The sequence below is a fragment of the Haemaphysalis longicornis genome, unplaced genomic scaffold (assembly GCF_048455015.1).
Source record: "Haemaphysalis longicornis isolate Haplotype H1 unplaced genomic scaffold, Haemaphysalis longicornis Haplotype H1 scaffold_141, whole genome shotgun sequence".
NCBI classification, from domain to species: domain Eukaryota; kingdom Metazoa; phylum Arthropoda; class Arachnida; order Ixodida; family Ixodidae; genus Haemaphysalis; species Haemaphysalis longicornis.
In genome coordinates, this window is record NW_027526247.1 from 141,756 (window position 1) to 162,560 (window position 20,805).

At 47.7% G+C, this 20,805-nt stretch overlaps 1 long non-coding RNA gene across 1 annotated transcript in view; it reads right to left on the minus strand.

Annotated features, from left to right (window-relative positions):
- The window catches only part of LOC144165661 (uncharacterized), a 170,798-nt gene that overhangs the window by 67,962 nt on the left and 82,031 nt on the right, over window positions 1-20,805 (minus strand). The window contains exon 3 of the long non-coding RNA XR_013321472.1: window positions 2,221-2,297. This is a non-coding gene — a long non-coding RNA (uncharacterized LOC144165661). The remainder of the gene's footprint in view (window positions 1-2,220; window positions 2,298-20,805) is intronic.

Here is a 20,805-nt window from a genome sequence, read left to right on the forward strand (position 1 = left end):
TTCACGCACTTTCGGCAAAGATGAGTTGTCTGCTCAGCACCGGCTCGCCGGCTGAGCTGCCAGCGTAGTGCCCGAGTGCTCGAGAAGAAACAACTGTAGACAAACTCTTAACCGTTTGTATTGAATGCAACACGGCCGTAACACGGCTTGGATATTCTCTTACCTGAGTACGTTCCATAAAGAAAGCGTTGAAGCCCCGAGGAACTTCTTTCGAGCAATCGCAGAGAACGCCCTGAGCGAATTCCCGGGTTTGAATAACACATTTTATTCAACTTCAAAACAATCCAGAGATGCGTTTCGAACGAACACAACGTCACAACATGCGTTGCAAGTCTGAACCGCGATTGACAGACGATCTGTTGCCTTCTCCTGTCCGTCGTAAATTCGGCACTCACTTCGCGCGCGGTTTGCGGAGACGAACAGCAAGTCAGTTAACACTGGCGCACAAGCCGAGGTGGCTTTTAGACACGCACACTGCACATACCCCATGCGAGGTTGAGTCGTACGTCGCTCGAGAATGATAATCCAGACCATGGGAAGCCCTATGCACCCGCAGAAGCCCAACGTCGCTTTCATCCCGAAACAAAGGCGTCCACAACACACACACCATCGCCTCCTGTAATGCCAAACGCATCTTGCACTTCCCAATGCGAGTGAGTGGTACGCCTGCAGTGCCCACATGTCGCGAGGTGGGACCCCGAGCTTAACCGGGATGACGGAACCGTAACTGACTTCTAGAGTGGTTCGTGCCTTGTTGCCAAGGCAACCGATGTTTGAGATTGTAAAAGAAATGGCGCTCGCTCCAGCGCTAGAAAGCTCAGAGCAGCGGCGGAGCATGTTTTGCCAACGTTGCCGCTCTCCACCACGCGTCGCCCCAAGCTGAACTGGTCACGTGATTGAAGGTTTTGTGCACGGGTTTTGTATCGGTTAAAAATCTCTTTTTCGCATGCCGCCGGCAGGAATTACCACCACCGCAAAATAAGACCCGGCACCAGCGGCCACATCTGATACGGCGCGTTTCGGATAAACTGTGCGCGGTGCATCAAAGAGACGGATAAACAGTGTGCAGCGCATGATCCTCCCCGTGCGGCTGCGAGTTCGCCGCCGATAAAAAGTAACGTGCCGCCGATCGCAACTGCAGCAACGTACACCGCGAAAGGGCAAGGCCAGGCCGCCGCACACAAGCGGCCAAATTTTTCGTTCGCTTTTCCAGCCTTGAGCGGAGTGCGGGATTCATGGTGCGACAAAGCTTGCCCGTAGCAGACAGCAGTCTGAGCAGCGCAATGGCAGAAGTACGTCACCGCTGAGGAGCGCAGCATCATGGGAGGGAAGGCTCGCGTGCCGTCAACAGCGGAGAAAAATTTGAAAGGAGGAAACGCGGCGCGACGATAATGCGCGGTTTTTGGTTTACGACTTCTTAGCTAATACTCATGGCTTTAACAAACTTCTTTGTGGGAGGAGATTGCTAATACACTGCTTTATTTGGTTACATGTACATCCATGCATCGGTGGAAGGTATCGGCGGAAGACCCGAACGAGGAATTCCAAGGGATCCTGGGCTACTACGCGTGCACCACGTACGCCGTCGCCTATGTGAACGAAGTCGACAAATCCGCGTCCAACGTGTGCAAAGCCATCAACGCCAAAGTGAAAGTCAAGACTGCCAGACTTCAGCAACGAGTCTTCGTTCTCTTACCTAATTTCAAACAAATAAACTACCCCTCTATATTAAGAAAACTAGAGAAAAACGCGCAGCTTTAGTGCCTCTACCCACTTCTATCCCGCCTAACTAGCGCTAAATCCGAAAAAAGCAAACAATCAAACTCAACGACCAAATGAAAAACTCAACACCAAAGCTTTGCTTTTTCTCGTTGCTCTTTTTAGGGAGAGCGGTAGTTGAAATTTTCTCATTTATATAACAGTGGAAAGAAAACAAAGCGATAAAATATCCAGCACAGATTCAGACTTTTAATCTGTGTTATTCTGCTGGTTTAAAATCTTGTCCTGTGGGAAGTCTTATAATTGGTTTAGTGAAACGTTCTGTACCTATAATTACAGCTTTGATTATCATCTGCGATTTCTATAGAACACTTGCATTCTTTGGGAATAATTTGCCAAGGTAAACACAATTTGCAAGGCTCCTTTTTTAAATCACAAATATACAAGTTGTCTTGAGCGAGTCATCAGAAATTTTACGAAAAAATGAAATCGTTCTTTTACCTGGTTTTTCGCTTACATCCATCATGGGATCACCTGGGGGACCTCCGGACAACGTCGCATACAAATGCTTTTTCACACTGCAAGGAAACCGAATTTGTTTTCAGTTATCAAGAAAGCTTTCGCAACACTACGCAGTAATAAAAACAAAAGTTTATTTACCTCATGTGCCCTGACCACACAAAGACTGATTTCACTACAAATAACGTGAGTCATTATGATGTTTTTCTAAATGGTTTATTTTAAATATTTGACGTTGTTTTGCCCAAGAGAACGGTCCACTTTAAAACCTGAAGAAACACTAAGAAAGGTAAACGTCGCTGTGGTTTTCACACTTTATAAAAGGACCTATGGTGTAGGCACAATTTAGGAGCACAAAGGGGAACAACGATTGCAATGCATTATTGCCAACGTCGTGACTACTTTACGGCAGGCGTTGCTAAGCTATAGCATGCGGGCGCATTAGGCTCGCTGGGCATTACTGCAGCGGCCCATGGCACGACGTCAAAACTACCTCTTCCCCTATCAAGTCATATTTGAACACCGCCATGGAAGTTTTGACATCAAATTTAGTAATTCATGAACAAAAAAATGAAGGAAGCTCAAACTAAAGCGAAAGACTTTAGGTAACGAAGCTGCACTCAACCTTCACGACCATCAGGACAGCTTGAGCCCACGATTGCAGGCGATTTTCTGGTTCTTCGCTGGCGCAACGACCTTGAATCTATATATGAGCTTCCTTCATTTTTTAGGTGATAATTATTGGATATTGCCGCGAACCATACATTGGGTTTGTTTATTTGTGTTTTGCTTTTACCGCCCGGCTGCGCCGGTCTGTGTTATCTCTGCGCCAAGGGAAGCGCGTGTTCCATTCTTTCTTTCTGTGCCGCATGTGTTATCTGTCGTGATAGGGAGAGCATTCCGATCTAACGTGAACAGCCCAGAATAATCTTCTTGGATCTACTATGTTCTTGATGTGAATCGACGTTTCGAGAACCACGCGCGCCGAAAGATAAAAAGCCTGCAGTGCGGACGCGGGAGCATTCGATTCGACGACACTCGCCGTGCAAGTCACTTTGTTGACCGCTGCTTCGCCTCCTCTGTATTCTTTTGAGTTGTTAGGGGAGCACAAGTTCGCTCCAATAAACGTGTTTCTCGTTCAAGACAACTGCATCGTCCTTGTCTTCGCGACAATATAACCTTGGATTGGCGCACCTTATAACGTGTCATTCTCTTTCCGAGATAGTGTTGCCACGAGTACAGCCAACCATTCAGTCTTTCTCATTCCGATCAAGTGTTGCCGCGATTGCGGCGAATGCTGGATTTCGTTTTTACCAATCCTGGCCAATCTCCCTAAGGTGGTATGCTTGACTTGACAAACGCGCGTCGGGGACGCCAGGCGGTCACCACGAGAGACGTAAAGACGAGTGCTCGGACAGCAAATTTTTATGATGTGCCAAACAGCTTCCCGGTTAAAAAGTTTGGTTCCCGTCGTTATCACACCTTTCCACACTTAGTCGGATAATGTCTCCGTTTCCTTCCTTTGCACAGGCCCAAAAACGACGATCAAATTTCAAACGACAACCAAAAAAAGATCGCAAGTTTTTCCGCCAGTAAGCTGTTTGTAAATTGCACCCTTGTGACATGTGGGCAGCGAATAAACGTGATTTTTCTTCGAGGTTTTTGTAGTATTGCAAGTCCTCCGATTTTTTCTTCTATGCCTGAAAAGCCATTACTTTTTTTCTGATTCGCCGTTTAGGGCCCCGCCAGGTCAGCTTGATGCAAATCGGCCTTCCCCCTCTAATGGTTGCAAACCCCTACTTTACCCTATATAAGGCATAGGTTTTATATACCGAAAGAGTGAAAAATCTGTAATAATGTTGCGAATCGTCGCGCGGTACATGGAAGGGAGAGGAGGACCCCTTCCCTAAGAGAAACAAGTTTGTTCTGTTTAGCTGAGATAGTGACACAAATTTCTTTATTTCTTCAGCCAACCAGAACATCTGTAACAAACGACCCCGTCATGGGTGAAACGCATTTTGCTGTATTAGTGGCGGCTAGAAAAAACATTTTCTACTCTTTCAAGCTGGCAACAAGGTGTTAGCCGCGAAAATTTTGAAAGCAGCAGAAGAAACGAAGCAATAATTTCACCCTTTGGAGGTGGTTGGACAGCGAAGCTGTAAACAGCCACCAAAACGACTACTCTTGCCACGTCACTTGAATTAGCACATGTGGCTTTACAAAACTGTATCCAGAGAAACGTTACAGGCACCTAACCACATTCTTTATTACTTCAAGGAGATATTTTTTTATTCACGAACGGTGGTCGGTTGAGTTGTATTGGTGAAGCAAATACGCAGAAACGTTTTTTTGTAAAAGAAAAGGAACCTCAACTCCGGTGTTAGACAATCTCACTTAGCCTCTGTTTCAGCCGCCGCCGATTGAGGTGAGCAGATCGGCGGCAGAGACGAAGAAGTGATATGTCATCATTTAGTGTTAGCTTCCATTTATTTTTATAACTCTTAGCGCATGCGTGATGCGCACATGCGGCCGCTACACGTGTCGCGGGTGGAGCGCACAGCGGTGCCAATGGTCGCAGTGCGGTATGATATGCCATTCAGCGAGAACGCAAGAGGTACAAATCCCAAGATATGCTCCGTGAGTGCGCCATCTGTCTTCCTCGCTCGCGCCCAAAGGCTGCAGGCCGCCTTTGGATGGGGAGGAAATCAGGAAAGCTCTCACTTTCCGTTTCTCCTTACACCCCAGTGTAGGGCAAAATAAAGTTATTATTATCATCCTGTCTCCGTGTCGGCTCGTAGCTCAATCGGTAAGACAATGGGCTCTCCCTCCGTTTCTCTATTCGGTCCAGGTTCGATTCCTGGCGGTGCCAGTAACTTATTTTATTTCTTCGCGGGAGTCTTCTGTTGACACCAACGGTCGAGACAGAACTCTTGGGGAGTAGAGGCGAAACGTTTGGCTTTAATAGTGATTTTTGAGAGGTATATCTTGTAGCTTTTCTGAGAGGTATTGAGGCTTTACTCCTGGGTCCCCTCTGCCAAAACTAACCCAAACACAGTCAGCCCGGTTGTGCAACCTGGGATACCCCGATGCCCATGACCCAACCGTCATTTCAAGGTAATCTGAGAGCACAATTTTATTTAAACGTCAAGACGCTCTTTACTCTAGAAACTTCCATTAGGTGGCCGAAAAGGCTACTTTGTGTTTCAGTAGTCCTTCCTTTTCTTTATTCCTCATTAAGCAGAAGGTTACAAACTTCAACAACGCCTTTTTTTCGTACACCACACGTGCCTCTCTTGCAGCCGGTTCGAATTTCTGAGAGCCATCACAAAAAATTGCAGATATGTGTTCACCGTTGGTGCGTTTTCAAGCAAAGATTGTATTCACTTCCTTGTGTCGTGGGAGCTCGTGATGTTCTAAGAACCGAGCGCTTAAAAAACTGTTCCCTATGTTGCAACCAAAGAATGTTCTCTCCCGCCATGTAGCCGATCTCTATTTAATTGGGCCATTGTGGCACGGTACATCAATGCGGATGTTTTGAGGTGACCCTGGCGCTGCGGTTTTGACATGGACGCCGTAGTTGCTACTGTGCACTGTACCACAGCAGATGAACAGCTCCTCTAAAATGAATTATGATGGTTGTATTTTGATGGCGCAAGTTCAACTCGGGCAACGAGCGCCAAAAACAGATGGTTAGCTACAATAGATTAGGAGTGAATACTAGAATTGAATAGCAACAGAAGTAACAACAAAAATGAAGACAACGGAGATGGCTGGTGTAGGGGGCCAGGTTGCGATTATGCATGATACGTTATGAGATTCATAAATTTAACTTCTGATAAATACTTAAACACACATTTGACAGAAAGCATTGGTTCATCGCCTAGGAAATCCGATCGGTGGAGTGGGACTTGCCTGCTGTAGATTTCTTGAAAGTGTTTGCGTCATGTTCTGTGGAGTGCCTCGCATGTGATTCGTATGTGAACTATGAATAGGCCCTCTCTACACATACCCCACAGGGGTATTGAAGACCCAGTACGCAAGTGTGAATGCGTTACATCATCATCAACAGCCTGTCTACGCCCACTGCAGGGCAAAGGCCTCTGCCAATAATCTCAAATTATCCCGGTTCTGTGCAAACTGCGACCATTTTATCCCCACCAACTTCTTGATCTTTTCTGCCCATCTAACTTTCTGCCGCCCCCTGCAACATTTGCCTTCTCTAGGGATCCACTCTGTTACCCTTAATGACCAGCGGTTATCTTGCCTTCGCATTACATGTCCTGCCTATGTATAATTCCTCTTCTTAATGTCCACTAATATATCCTTATCACGCGTTTGTTCCCTGACCCACTCCGCTCTTTTCTTCTCCCTTAATGTTACACCTATCATCTTCCGTTTCATTGCCCTCTGATTCGTTTGCAAATTACGTTGAACCCTCTTAGTGAGCCCCCAAGTTCCTGCGCCGTAGGTGAGTACTGGTAAGATGCAGCTGTCATACACTTTCTCCTTCAGGGGCAATGGCAGGCTGCCATTCATTATCTGATAATGGCTGCCGTATGCAGTCTACCCCATTCTTATCCTTCGAATTATCTCTGGCTCATGGTTGGGTTCCGGGGTCACAACTTGGCCTAAGTAGATATATTCGCTTATCACTTGCACTGCCTCACCACCTATCTCAAACCGCTGTGCTGTCCCGAAGTTATTGATCATTACTTGGGTTTACTCCATATTAATTTTCACGCCATGGTTCTACTCTGTCCAGTGCGGAAAGCATGCTTTGCAATTCGTCTCCTGAGTTACGTATCAAGGCAAAGTCATCAGCAAATCTGATATTATTGAAGTATTCGCCAAGAACCCTTACTCCGACGTGTTCCCGAACTAATGTTCTGAATACTTTTATTAAAAATTGCTGGGAATAACATTGGAGAGATTGTGTCTCCTTGCCTAACGCGCTTCTTTATGGGTATTTTACTGCTCTCCTTATAGAGTATGATGGTAGCTGTGGACCCATTGTAGATATCATCTAGTGTTCTTACACAATGCTCATCTACACTCTGGTTCCATAATGCCTGAAGGATTACTGAGGTTTCGACCGAGTGAAATGCTTTCTTATAATCTATGAAGGCTATCTGTATAGGGGTTCAGTATACTCAGCGCACTTCTCTATGACCTCAGTGATCGCGTGAATATGGTACTTTGTTGAATAGTCTTTACGGAAGGCTGCTTGTTCCATAAGTTGACTGAAATCTAAGGTTGAGAAATTCTGTTAGCGATTACCTTGGTAAGTACCTTGTAGATGACTGACGGTAAGCTGATCGGCCTGTAATTTTTCAAGTCGATCATGTCACCTTTCTTAGGGATTAGGATGATATTCGCGTGCTTCCAACATTCCGGTACACTTGCGGTCATTAGGCATTGCGTATACACGTTTGCCAGTTTTTCAAGTTCAATATCTCCGCCATCCTTCAGGAGGTCTGCTGTTATCTGATCCTCACCAGGTATTTTGCCCCCTTTCATTTCTTTCCAAGTCTTCCTTTCTTCTTCGGTCATTACTGGTGGGATGTCTATCTCCTCTGAACTACTTTCTCGTTCGCCATTATCCTAGATGTCCCGGCTACTTAGATCCCTATAGAACGCCTACGCTACTGTGACTATTTTATCACTATTTGTGATGACATTGCTTTGCTTGTCTTCAATTAACTACATGCATCTGATTTTTCTCCACACCAACACACCTCTTCACTCCTTTCAAACTACCTCAGTTCTTTACAGCGTAGTGCATCCTGCCCATATTATACTTTCGTATGTCAGCTGTGTTAAGCTTATTAACTTCGAAAGCTCTGCAAGTTCTTTTCTGTAAGGTGGGGTGGAGATTGTCATGGTTTGCCGTTTCCGACTTAGTTCTTTCGTCTCACACACTTATGTGTTACCAGGGCTCGCAAGCTTGGACGTTCCCTGGTTTCCCTATAGGCGGCGTAAAAATCGACGCCCACGTGACTAACCTACAGGGCACTTTTCGACCATCAAGTCCACCAGACGGCGCAAGCGAAAGGTTACTTTTGGTATAGAATACAAAACATTAATTCCGTGACTCAAAGAGCCCACGCAGTTCGCTTACAATGTGTTATTTAAAAATATTATTAACAAGTTCCACATCAAACATCCGTTGAGCAAAAATGTACGCAACTTTTTACGAACAGCCGACTGGTGCACCACCTCGTTTCTGAATTCGCAACCACAAAGCCGCCAATTCAAATTGAAACCGCTGCAACGGCCCACCGTTTCTATCTGCGCGGAGCACTGGTTTCGTGACAGTTATTGCTGTTATGTGCTTTTGCGTCCATCAGTTGTTGAGAGGACTGGCAAAACACGGGAATTGAGTGCTTGTTGAGTGACAAATGTGGGAAATTCCGCATCGGAAGACAGCTGTCGAGGCCAGAATATTTGATTCTTCCAACAGAAGGTGAGTGTTATGCACTCCGCTAGAAAGACGGTGCAAACGAAACCGTTGTCGCCGTCAATACCTCATTTGTGCCCTTCGTTCGAAATCTTAGCGCAAGTGAACGAGTTGTTATGGCAAAAAAAAATGTTGTCATGAAAGCGACGTACAATTGCAGCGATCGAAATGAAATGATGTCCTGGCCTCTGTAAACTTGCGGATGTCAATAAACGATTTGTTCTCACTTGCTGCTCACTGTGGTCTGTGCCAGTCGAGGCCATCTGGTCACCTGGCGTAACATCACTTCACTAGCGCGGCGCAAGTAAACATGCGATCAGCTTGCCAGCCAGGAACCAGCAGGAGCAGCCACGGCCGGACTCGACGCCCCTTTCGCGCGCGGGAGGAGGAGAGTCGAGTCCGGCCGTGGAGCAGGGAGCGGGCGTACTGGGTAGTTCACGACGCCGCCACTACGCTTTTTCTGGCACTACAGGCAAAGCTAGACCTTTGCTTCTCTAAAATCCTCCCTGTTCTGTGGTGTTACTAAAGTGTGGCCTTTCAGTAGCCTGGATAAGGCAAGTTCAGTGTGTCTGTCTTCTTTGTCGTTCATGTATCTGCTTAAGTGGAGTTTATAGTGTAGAGTTGGTTCTCTGTTTGTGTTTCCCACGATTCCTGCCAAGATTAGCGCAAAGCTGTGCGTACCAGTGGCTTCAGGTCGAGGTACAAAACACACGATACATCTATGCTACTGCGGAGAGCAGCCACATCTGCACTGTGGCCAGCAATTTTGTTCCCCAGATTGCCAGTGTGACAAGAATGCAGCATCAAATATTTTTAGTTTTGAGGGATCAGCAGAAGGTAAAGCTTTGATTAGATGCTTGATAACAATGTTTTTTGTAGGTTTAAAGCCATGTAAGGCTGTTACCACACTTAGTGAGTCGGTAGAGGTCTTGGAGTGTTCTGTACTGTTTTGTGTAAAGTGTTGTACTGCTAATAAGATGCGATGTCCTTCTGCCTAAAAAAATGCTTCTATTTCTCTGTAATGTCTTCGTACTGAAAAAGTTGGGGCCATGTGCAGCACATGCGACGGCTGAAGAAGACTTCGAGCGTCCGTGTAGAAGGCGGTGTGCGGGTATTTGTATTGTTACTGTAGGAAGTTTATTATAAGTTCTCTTGGCGCACTTCGTTTGTCGATATATTTAAAAGAAATATCACACGAATTTGCTAACCCCTCCCAAGCCGAAATGAGGTCGGCAATGGACGACTTCAGGCTCTCCTCAAATGACATCCCTTGTTTCTCAGCGAGGGCTCTCACTCGGGTAGAGAAAGGAGCGGGTATCGATGGCCGTGCTGCGAACAAGGAATCGGAAGAGTTTTTGCTTATGATCAAACTAAATGGGTTTATTTGTAATAGAAGTCACGTGAATACCATACAGCAATGAAGTGTAAGAACGCTGGTGTTCGAAGCTCCACCTATCACCCTCTCCGTATAGGCTTTCAATGAGACTCGTCCGGAACGCTGCAGATGGAATACGGAGCCCCAAGTGCAGCACTGGGTCCAAACTTTTCAGAGCGGTTTTACAGGCGTACCCATAAACGGCACTTCCATAGTCCAACCGCGAGCCAACAAGGTTCGTAAAAATGCGGAGGTGTATTTGGTTGTCCGCTCCGTACGATCAATTCGATAGGACATTCAGCATAGTCAAGGTTTTCAGGAAATTCTGCTTCAGGTTTTTATACAGGGAATGAATGTCAGTTTTTCATCAAGTACCACGCCTAAAAATTCGTTTTCTTTTTTGGGTGGGATTGAGACACATTTAGGCTTCATTTAAGGATCGGCATGGATTCCGCGCCTCCTTGAAAATACAACACTACTACACTTTTCTGGATTAAGTATATATCCATTTATGCCTGCCCAGTTGGCGAGTTTGTTGACACCAAGCGAGTTTGTTGACACCAAAGGACAGATTACAGGATTTGACAGGATTTGATAACAAAATTTGACATTCACCTGAATGCAGCCGTACGGCTACAATGGAAATCTAGATCAGGCGGATGTCAAACCTTCCTTCACAGAAACACACTCCACCTTGGGGATTTACCCTAAATCTTGTCGATTAACACCTGTATTTCGCTTCGAGTTGTTGATCAATTCGCTCTCGCGCTACAAATGGCTAGCCTCCTGGTTAGCTCAGTTGGTAGAGCGACTGCTACGGTTACGCTGCGATCCTTGGTTCGAATCCTGGAACAGGACAAATTTTTCAACTGCGAAATTTCTGAGAAAGCTGTTATAATTTTGTTTGTAGCCGTATCGCTGCATTCAAGTGGACGTCAAACCTTCCTTCACAGAAACATACTCCACCTTGGGAATTTCCCCCGAATCTAATCGAATAACGCTTTTACAAGATAACTTCACAGTGTGCAGTCGTATGTCAGGTGCAACTAAACAGACGACGGCTTTTTAAGGAGACAAAAATCTTGTGCCTCTTTTTGGTCCCCGTGATCGCCGGGTACTCGACAATACGACTTTCATGTCAGCGGCAGTTTTTGGGTCAAACTTTTTCAGTACATTTTAATCATCTCTTCTCTGTGCCTTGCCAACAGCCTAAGAAGCAACCTTGATGACTGCACAAAAATCTTCCGAGCTCTAGAGAAGTTTCGGTGAGCACAAGTGTCATTTGCTACGGAGCTTGTTAACGCTTTTGAAGATGTGTGCAAAATAGAACGAAAGAGCGCAACGGGCCTCAGCAAGGAACAGGTTGGCGTGAAACTGGAAGGGGATGCGCGCAAAGTCCGTCGTGGAATTCCGTTGTCGACTCTGTCGTTTGTTGCCATTCGAGCAAGTGACCGCATGCAGAACTACAAGCTGCGCCGACCTCTTTCTATTAGTGATGATCTGGAAGGATGTTTCCCGTTAAGGTAAACTTTGTCTGACTTACTGGCTGACAATCAGGTGGCAGCTGATAGGGGGTTTCGTAATAATGCATGAACTGAAGATCTTTTTAGGGGCTGCCCGTTCGCTACTTAAAATTTCTTCTGTTAGTTTTGGCCTTACAGCCAGCTTCATCAAAATATCCATGCTCATTTTGCTCCGCAAACAAAATCAAAGAGACTAGACCAAGGAACCCTTTATTCCAGCTCCATCTGTTCGAAAAAGAGAGAACACGCTTTCCGACTGTGACAGGATGGCTCATGGATTTCCGCATCACGCACTTTTTTATATCTACCCCCGTTTTCCAAAGCTGGACTTGCTTCACATAGAATTGGGGTTAGTAGATAGATTAGTTTATACCTTAGTCCTGGAGTTTGAAGAGTTCGACATATCTGCGCAAGTTCGCAACCCAAGCGCTCCAACTGAACAGCACGTTGATAGCTTTGTAAAGCTTTTCAGGGCCTGCGGATTGTAGCTTTCTGTTTGTAAGGACAAAAACACGCGATCTTTCTAATCTCTGGCTGGTAACTGTGATGATCTCCTGTAATTAAGCTAAATGTCTTCGTAGGGACATGGCCGAAATTGTCACACATTTCCGCGAGGCACCCAAGATGCTAAGACGTTCTAACCTTCCACGACGCCATAGGTGTTAGACATGCGCCTGGATCCATTCAATTTCGGCACGTCAGTAGATGTCGAGGCCGCAATCATTTTGTTCAGGGCCGTGCCGGTATGGATTTTAGCGTCGCCGCCTGCCTTGACAATTGCGAGAGTGATACATAGTGTTCGTGTACGTGTTTCGCGGCGGTTCGTGCGTCGACGTAGAATTCCGATGTGGGTGCGTTCCCACGGATGGATTGATGTAGGCGAATTGCATGGTGCTGTCAGAGTTACTGTTTAGGTAGTCCCATTTTTGTATTTTTTACCTTCTGGCGAATGCTGCTGATGATATTAGAAGGTAGTTTGTCCCATCGGAGGGGCTAGTGTGTGGAGGAGCGAGAACTGCTTGATGCAGAGTATCGACGTTGGAGAAGCTGTTCAGGCCACTGATCGCATTGAGAAGGTGACGATTCATTTGATTGATTGATTGTGGGGTTTAACGCGCCGACGCAACGCAGGCGATGAGGCGTGCCGCAGTGGAGGGCTCCGGATTAATTTTGACCACCTGGGGATCTTTGTCGTGCGCCGAAATCTCGTACACACGGGCGTTTTTGCTTTTCGCCTCCATCAGAAAAGCGGCCGCCGCGGCCGGGAATCGAACCCGCGACCTCGTGACGATTCATTTGGATGATACCATTTACTTGCGACTGTGATAATCAATAAACAGCGAAGCTTTTCGTAAACTGCCCGTGGTCTACAGCACGGCTGAGCATGGTGCAGTCTGCCTGGTGCACCGCGACATAAATTTTCGATTACCACGAAACTAGGTGTAAGCTGGATCGCCAAGTCTTCCTAAGAGACGCTATCCGGTCTATTACGGCTCCTGACGGGAGCACCCAGAAGTGTAATGGTGCCATTGTGGCACTCGAGTGGCGTATTCCACACGTGAAGGGAAATATTTTGCTTTTTTTTTATTTTTGCCACGTTTCCCATCGACTCTGAGTTTTTTCTTGGTTAGGAGTAGCTGTAACAGGAATCGTGACAGCTTATGTTCAACGCTCAAGACTACGGCTTGCAACTTTCTTTGCATAGTCATAATCCTGTGCTTCTATACATACCACAATCGTTTCTGCAAAATCCGCGAATCAGAGGGCAGTGCGTTGCTTACGAGTTTGGGCCAAGCGTTTTATTGCCAAATGAAAGAGTAGAAGAGCCGACATTGGCCTCTGTGGGACTCGTCTATCGAGATAAAACGTCAAGGACATCTGTGCTTGATGGTTAAGACGGATCGGCAGATGCTGAAGAAGAAAGCTTCATACCGTGGTCTTAGCCGTTCGGTCATCACCCTTGTTTGGGTATTGCTGGGGAAGATAAACTGGTGAGTGGAAATTGAATTAGTGGTCTAGCGTTCATGCTGTATAGTTATACGCGTGTTTGTAGTTGTAGTGAGCAATGTTAAAACGCGAGGCTCGGCATTCAGCGGCGTGAGGAAAATTCTTGCATGGGTTTGACGGGTATGTAAAATAACGATGAAATTACGCAGATTTGTGGGGGCCGAATAACACCACCGGGCAGACTAATACTTAAAGCGTTCAATAAAGCTAGTACTGAATATCCCTGCGTTGTGTTCTAAATGGGCTATCAATCCAGTCGAACTGCAGCGTTGCGTGTTAATTAAATTCCACAAAACAATTTTTTTTCTGGTTACCGGTATAATTTACCGCTACGCTGACTGCACTTTATGTTTATGCCAAGGCTGAAAATAAAACACACTGCACACATGTGAGCATATCAGTGAAAGCAACCAACAAAGCACTGCAAACAACCTGAGGAGGTGAAGCTGCACCCAGAAAAGATATAAAAAACAAAACACAAGAAAATACGAAACCGCAAAGGGTTGAGAGCTAGTCATGTCCGATACAATCTCTACCAGTATGAAAACACTGGATGATGGTGACTGCCTTGCAATATTGCACTCGACCGGCCTTCTAATCATCTATGGACACACACCGGGGCAGACATCGACATGACGTGGAATGTTGCAATAAAAAACCTGCCCGTTCTTTAATAGGTTCCCTTTATGACGAAGCAAATATAATATGTGCATATTATCACTTGAACATTCATTGCCAGCCTATTGGGAATTCCAGAAATAAAAATTTTGTGAATTGCTTCGGCCTGTATACGAAGGTGTCCTTTTTGCTGCTTCATGAAGAAAAAAATATATCCAAATACGCATTGCAGAGTGTTATGAATTCTTCCGCATTTTCGCTCCTCTCCCTATTTTTAAACCAAATCTTTAGTGTTCTCACTGATGGCGTGTGTAACGCAAAACCACCCTTCAAGAAAACCAACTTTCTTTGATGAAGACAATGAATGATCGCGTGTGAAGTGAAATAAAAAAAAATGTCGCCATTCCGCACTGCGAAGGTGGCTGTCAAACAAAGGTGGTGTAAACCGCGACATCAATACATAAAAAACCACAACATAAATAATAAAACAGACAAATTAATAAACAAACAAAGAAACAGGCAAACAATAAATAAATAAATAAATAAAACCATTACAGTGTAGAGTAATACACCTTTGCTGTAAAAACACTTCCCGTGGCCCGAATCAAACCTGGGTCCATCGCGTTATGAAGCCGGCGTCAATCTGATTGCTCAATTTCGACATTGTCAGAGCGGATTTGATTTGGAGAAGGGTGAACCATTTTCAGGCAACAAGCCAATAAATCGTCGCGAGAAATGTGAGAGTTTCCTATTCGTCGTCGTTGGTTGGAGGGGTGTATGATTTCAGGCCCTTACCTCAATTAAGCTTTTTGAGAATTCAATAAGTTCATTCGAGAGGTAGCTAATACAAGACCCGACCGCCGAACTTCAAATTCCTACCCGTGAAGCTATATTTCACCAATTACCTGAGCCATTTTGTCACGTAGCCAAACACGGCGGAGCTATCTTATAGAAAAAACAAGTTAATTGGAGCGAACTTGTGCTCCCATAACAAATTTGTGATTTATTTATTAATTACAGGTACCTATATTGCCCATTGGGCATTCTTCTAGGGGGGTTGCAGTTGAAAATAGAATACAAACAGCAAAATTATAACCGAAGTAAAATGATGCATATCATTGTGCATATGAAATCTAAACACTTGCAGTATAGCATTGAACCAAAAGACAAAACACAGGATTATACAACGAAAGGAGTAATTATATATATATATCAAAATCAACAACCAAGAGAAGTACAAAGCCAACGTTAAATATATTGCCGCGAACCGTGTATAGGTTTGTTTATTTATTGTTTGTTTTTTCTGCCGGGCCACGCCCGGCTGTGTTATCTGCGTTCCAAACGAAGCGCGCCTTACATTCTTTACTTTTATGCCGCACGGGCTATCACATTCAGATAAGCAGACTGTTTCTCCCTAACTAGCCCAGAATAATCCTCTGTGATCAACAAAGTTCTGGATGTGAATCGACGGTTCCAGAAAGACTTGCGCCGAAAGATAAAAACCTGCAGAGCAGACGCCGCGGAATTCATTCGACGACACTCGCCTGTGCTAGTCACTTTGTTGACCACTGCTTCGCCGCCTTTGTATTCTTTTGTGTTGTTAGGGGAGCACAACTTCGCTCCAATAAACGATTGATTGATTTGATTGATTGTAGGGTTTAACGCGCCGACGCAACGCAGGCGATGAGGCGCGCCGTAGTGGAGGGCTCCGGATTAATTTTGACCACCTGGGGATCTTTAACGTGCGCCGAAATGTCGTACACACGGGCGTTTTTGCTTTTCGCCTCCATCAGAAAAGCGGCCGCCGCGGCCGGGAATCGAACCCGCGACCTCGTGCTCAGCAGCGCAACGCCTTAGCCACTGAGCCACCACGGCGGGTCGCTCCAATAAACGTGTTTCTAATTCAAGACAACTGTGTCGTCCTTGGCTTCGTGACATCTGGTGTAGGTGCGGGGTACGCACCCTTCATGCCCACTTCAACCTTTGGAAGCCGCCAAGCCAGTGCAACAAGAGCCAGCCCCCGCCAGCAAGATTTACCACCTGAGTTCGGCCTACTACCGGAGAAAGCGAAGAAGAAAGACGTCGCCACCAGCACCATGGTCAACCAAGGCAATCCTCCCATCGTTCTGCAGCAGCCACGGGAACCGCCATCATTCCGAGGAGCTCCCGCAGAAGACCCAGATGAATGGTTGGAGAAACTGGAGCGGGTCCGGAAAATCATCAGGTGGGACGAGAGCAGAAACGTTCCGGCATGTTTTCTGTTACTTGAAAGATTCGGCTAGCACTTCGTTCGAGAATCACGAGAGCTCCTTGACAAACTGGGCTCAGTTCAAAAGCGACTTCACTAAGACCTTTACTACCGTGGTGAGAAAAGAACGCGCAGCGGTGTTGCTTGAAACTCGAACGCAGCACCCCAACGAAGGGGTCGTGATCTTCGTTGAGGAGATGAAGCAGCTATTTCGTAGCGCGGACCCCGAAATTACGGAAGAAAAGAAGTTGCGCTTCCTAATGGGCGGTGTGAAGGAGGAACTGTTTGCTGGACTTGTCCGAAATCCGCCAAAAAACGTCGCCGAATTCGTGACGGAAGCCAGCACCATTGAGAAAGTCCTGAAAATGCGCGCTAAGCTGTATGACCGCAGCTTCATTGGCACGGCCAATACGAATTGCGTCGAGAGCATGGGCATTCCCGCAGATAGCCTACGCGAGGCTATTCGCAAAATAGTGAGAGAGGAACTGCGGAAACTGCTCCCAACGCCGCCGCAACCACAAGTCCATTCCCTTACCGGCGTCATAAGAGAAGAAGTGGAGCAAGCGCTGGGAACTTCAACGACGCCAGAAGCACCTCGCGAGCCGCAAGCCATGGCCTACGCGGCTGCTGTCCGTCGCCCTCTCCCACCTGCGCCCTATCGTCGCGAGGCTCCGTACCGTCGTCCCCTGTCGCCGGCCCGACCACCTGCGTTGCAACCCCCCGCCCCAAGGAAGACCGACGCCTGGCAAAAGCCCGACAATCGTCCGCTGTGCTACCACTGCGGAGAGGCCAACCACATCTACCGTCGCTGCTCTTACAAAAGGCTCGGTTTCGGAGGGTTCTCCGTCGACGCACCACGCCCCCCACCCGGCCAGCGCCCATCTGAGATCGACGAATACCTTTCCAACACCAGCCGTGGACCCTCCCGTTTCAACCGTTCGCCGTCGCCCTACCCATACCACTCGCCGAACCGCCGTAGCAAATGCTGAGTTCGCACATGGAAGGTCCCCCAGCCCACGCGGGGGAAATTAAAAGCAGCAACTTCTGGAGGTGAAGATGCACAACGGCGGAAAAATGAAAACCCTCCAACGACGCAAGGACGCACCGAACACCGTGATTCACGACATGCCCTCATCTCGACCACCCCACAGGACCTTGACGAGACTCCGGACCACGACGACAACTACACGGCGCGACGCGTACCCGACATGACCGAGACTGCTGCTGATAAGACGACGACAACGACGGCGCGCAGTGCCCGACCGTCTACACGCACAAGCCGAGATGCGACGCCCCGACGAACCCGGAACTCGAGGAAGGCAGCGTCTGACGTCCAGTTGTACATCGACGGCTTTGACGTAGTCGCCCTTATCGCTACGGGAGCCGACTACTCGGTGATGAGCGGGTCATTCGCGTCTAAACTGAAGAAAGTTACGACAAGATGGGATGGTCCGCACATACGCACGGTAGGAGGCCATCTCGTAACGCCAAGTGGAACGTGCACATCACGCGTCACCATAGACAGCACTACGTACCCTGCTGCGTTCGTCATTTTACATAACTGCTCTCGCGACGTAATTCTCGGAATGGACTTTTTGACGGACAACGGCGCAATAATTGATCTGCACACCAAGTCGATAACTTTTTCCTGTGATCACTCCACGACGCCGCCACCGAACTCCGACCACCGTGCAACTGTAAGGATCGCCGACGATCACGTCACCCTGCCACCCCGCGCAAGCTTGATGATCGCCGTCTACTGTGAGGACGTTGCTCCTGAGATCGACGCTGTCGTATAGAGTGACCAAAGGTTGCTTCTCAACCGCGGTGTCTTCGTCGCAAGAGGCATTGCGCGCTTTAAACAATGCAAATCCCACGTTTTGGTCACTAATTTCACCCAGGAGTACCAGCATCTAAACAAGGGCGCTGCCATTGCGTTCCTCGAAGAAACGCAAGAAGCAAGTGACGTGATCGCGGTCGCCGACTTTGAACGCACACCCGAAGACACCTTCAAGCTTCCACAGCCCTTCGACGTGAATCCGGCGCTACCCCAAGAACAACGGAACAAATTACTGGCTTTGATGCGTTGCTACAGCGAGTGTTTTTCGTCGAACTCAAAACTACGTCACAGAACTCAAAACACAGAATAATAACCGAACATGGAGCCCGACCTACCCGACAATCACCGTACCGCGTCTCTGCACACGAGAGGGAAGCCATCCGGACTCAAGTCAACAACATGCTCAGCGACGGCATTAAACAGCCATCAAAAAGCCCCTGGGCTGCGCCGGTCGTACTCGGGAAGAAAAAAGACGGCACATTAAGGTTCTATGTTGATTACCGGTGATTGAACAAAATCACCAAAAAGGACGTATACCCCCTGCCACGAATCGACGACGCCCTCGACCACCTCTGCCATGCGAAGTACTTGTCACTGATGGATCTGAAGACCGGCTACTGGCAAATTGAAGTGGACAAGAGAGACCGAGAGAAGACTGCATTTTTAACCCCGGATGACCTATACGAGTTCAAGGTGATGCCTTTTGGGCTGTGCACGGCGCCAGCAACGTTCCAAAGAGTCATGGACACTGTGCTAGCCGGCCTGAAGTGGCACACTTGCCTCGTATACCTCGACGACGTTGTGGTATTCGCGCGAACTTTCGACGAACACCTCGCAAGGTTGGAGTCTGTACTCGAGGCCATTCGTACGTCGGGGTTAACGCTGAAGCCTGAAAAGTGCCGTTTCACGTACGAGGAACTCAAGTTCTTGGGCCACGTCGTCAACGCCGCAGGAGTACTACCTGACCCGGCAAAAACTTCAGCCATTGCGAACTTCCCAAGGCGAAAAGACAAGAAGGGCGTGCGAAGATTTCTAGGACTGCGCGCATACTACCGGCGCTTCGTCGCAAACTTCGCACGCATTGCAGAGCCACTCACGCGCTTGACGAAAGATAGCACCCCTTTCAGCTCAAAAACGACCAAGAAAAAGCATTCTGCGAGCTGCAAAAACGCCTGCAAAGCCCGCCTGTGCTCGCTCATTTCGACGAAAACGCCGAAACGGAAATGCACACGTACGTTAGTGATATAGGCTTGGGTGCTGTACTCGTCCAAAAGCAAAGCAGTTGCGAAAAGGTCATCGCCTATGCTAGCCGTGGTCTATCGAAGGAGGAGAAAAACTACTCTGCCTCTGAGAAAGAGTGCCTGGCTAATTTATGGGCGATTTCAAAATTCGTCGTGAAGAAAAATTTCAGCCCCGGATCAAGACCGAATTATCTAATTGTCGTCCCCGCAGACCTTCGTGACGAAATTTTAGAAGCGTGCCACGACGACCCGTCTTTCGGATATCTCGGCACAGCTCGCACTATTGGAAAAATCAAGGCACGGTACTACTGGCCCCGTCTTACCTCTGACGTCACCCGCTACGTCCGCAGCTGCCGTGACTGCCAGCGACGAAAAACACCGCCAATGAGACCCGCCGGACTTCTGCAGCCAATCGCCGTCCCATCGAGGCCCTTCCAACAGATTGGAATGGATTTTCTGGGCCCGTTTCCTACGTCACGATCCGAGAAAAAGTGGATTGTCGTAGCGACTGACTACATGACGCGCTATGCAGAGACGGCCGCTCTTCCGAGGGGGACTGCTCAAGAAGTCGCGAAGTTCTTTATTAACCAAGTTGTGCTGCGACATGGAGCCCCTGAAATCCTAATCACGAACCCCGGAACGGCCTTCACTGCGGATCTTATGCAGGGAATCTTACGCTACAGCACTACGGATCACCGAAGAACGATGGCGTACCACCCTCAAACGAACGGACTTACGGAACGTCTGAACAAGACGATCGCGTATATGCTGTCACGTTTGCGTACAACACGGCGACCCAGGAAACTACGCAGATGACACCGTTTGAGCTTGTCTACGGAAGACGGCCGACTACAATGCTCGACGCCACGCTTCCGCATGTAGAAGACGACGACCTCAACGCCGACGTCCAAGGATACCTTCAGCGTGCGGAGGACGCCCGCCAGCTGGCTCGAGTTCGTACAACGAACCAGCAGCTGGCGGATGCTGGGCGCTACAACCTCCGACGCCGAGACGCCGAGTACCACCCTGGGGATCGTGTGTGGGTTGGGACTCCCATCCGTCGACGCGGACTAAGTCAGAAGCTTCTGCGACGGTATTTCGGACCCTACCAGATTCTACGACGTGTCGGCCAACTTACCTATGAGGTGATCCCCGATGGTGATTCCGGAACATCACGACGATGCACGCGGCCCGAATTCGTCCACGTGGTTCGCTTGAAACCTTACTATGCAAGATGACGGAATTTTTTTAAATGCAG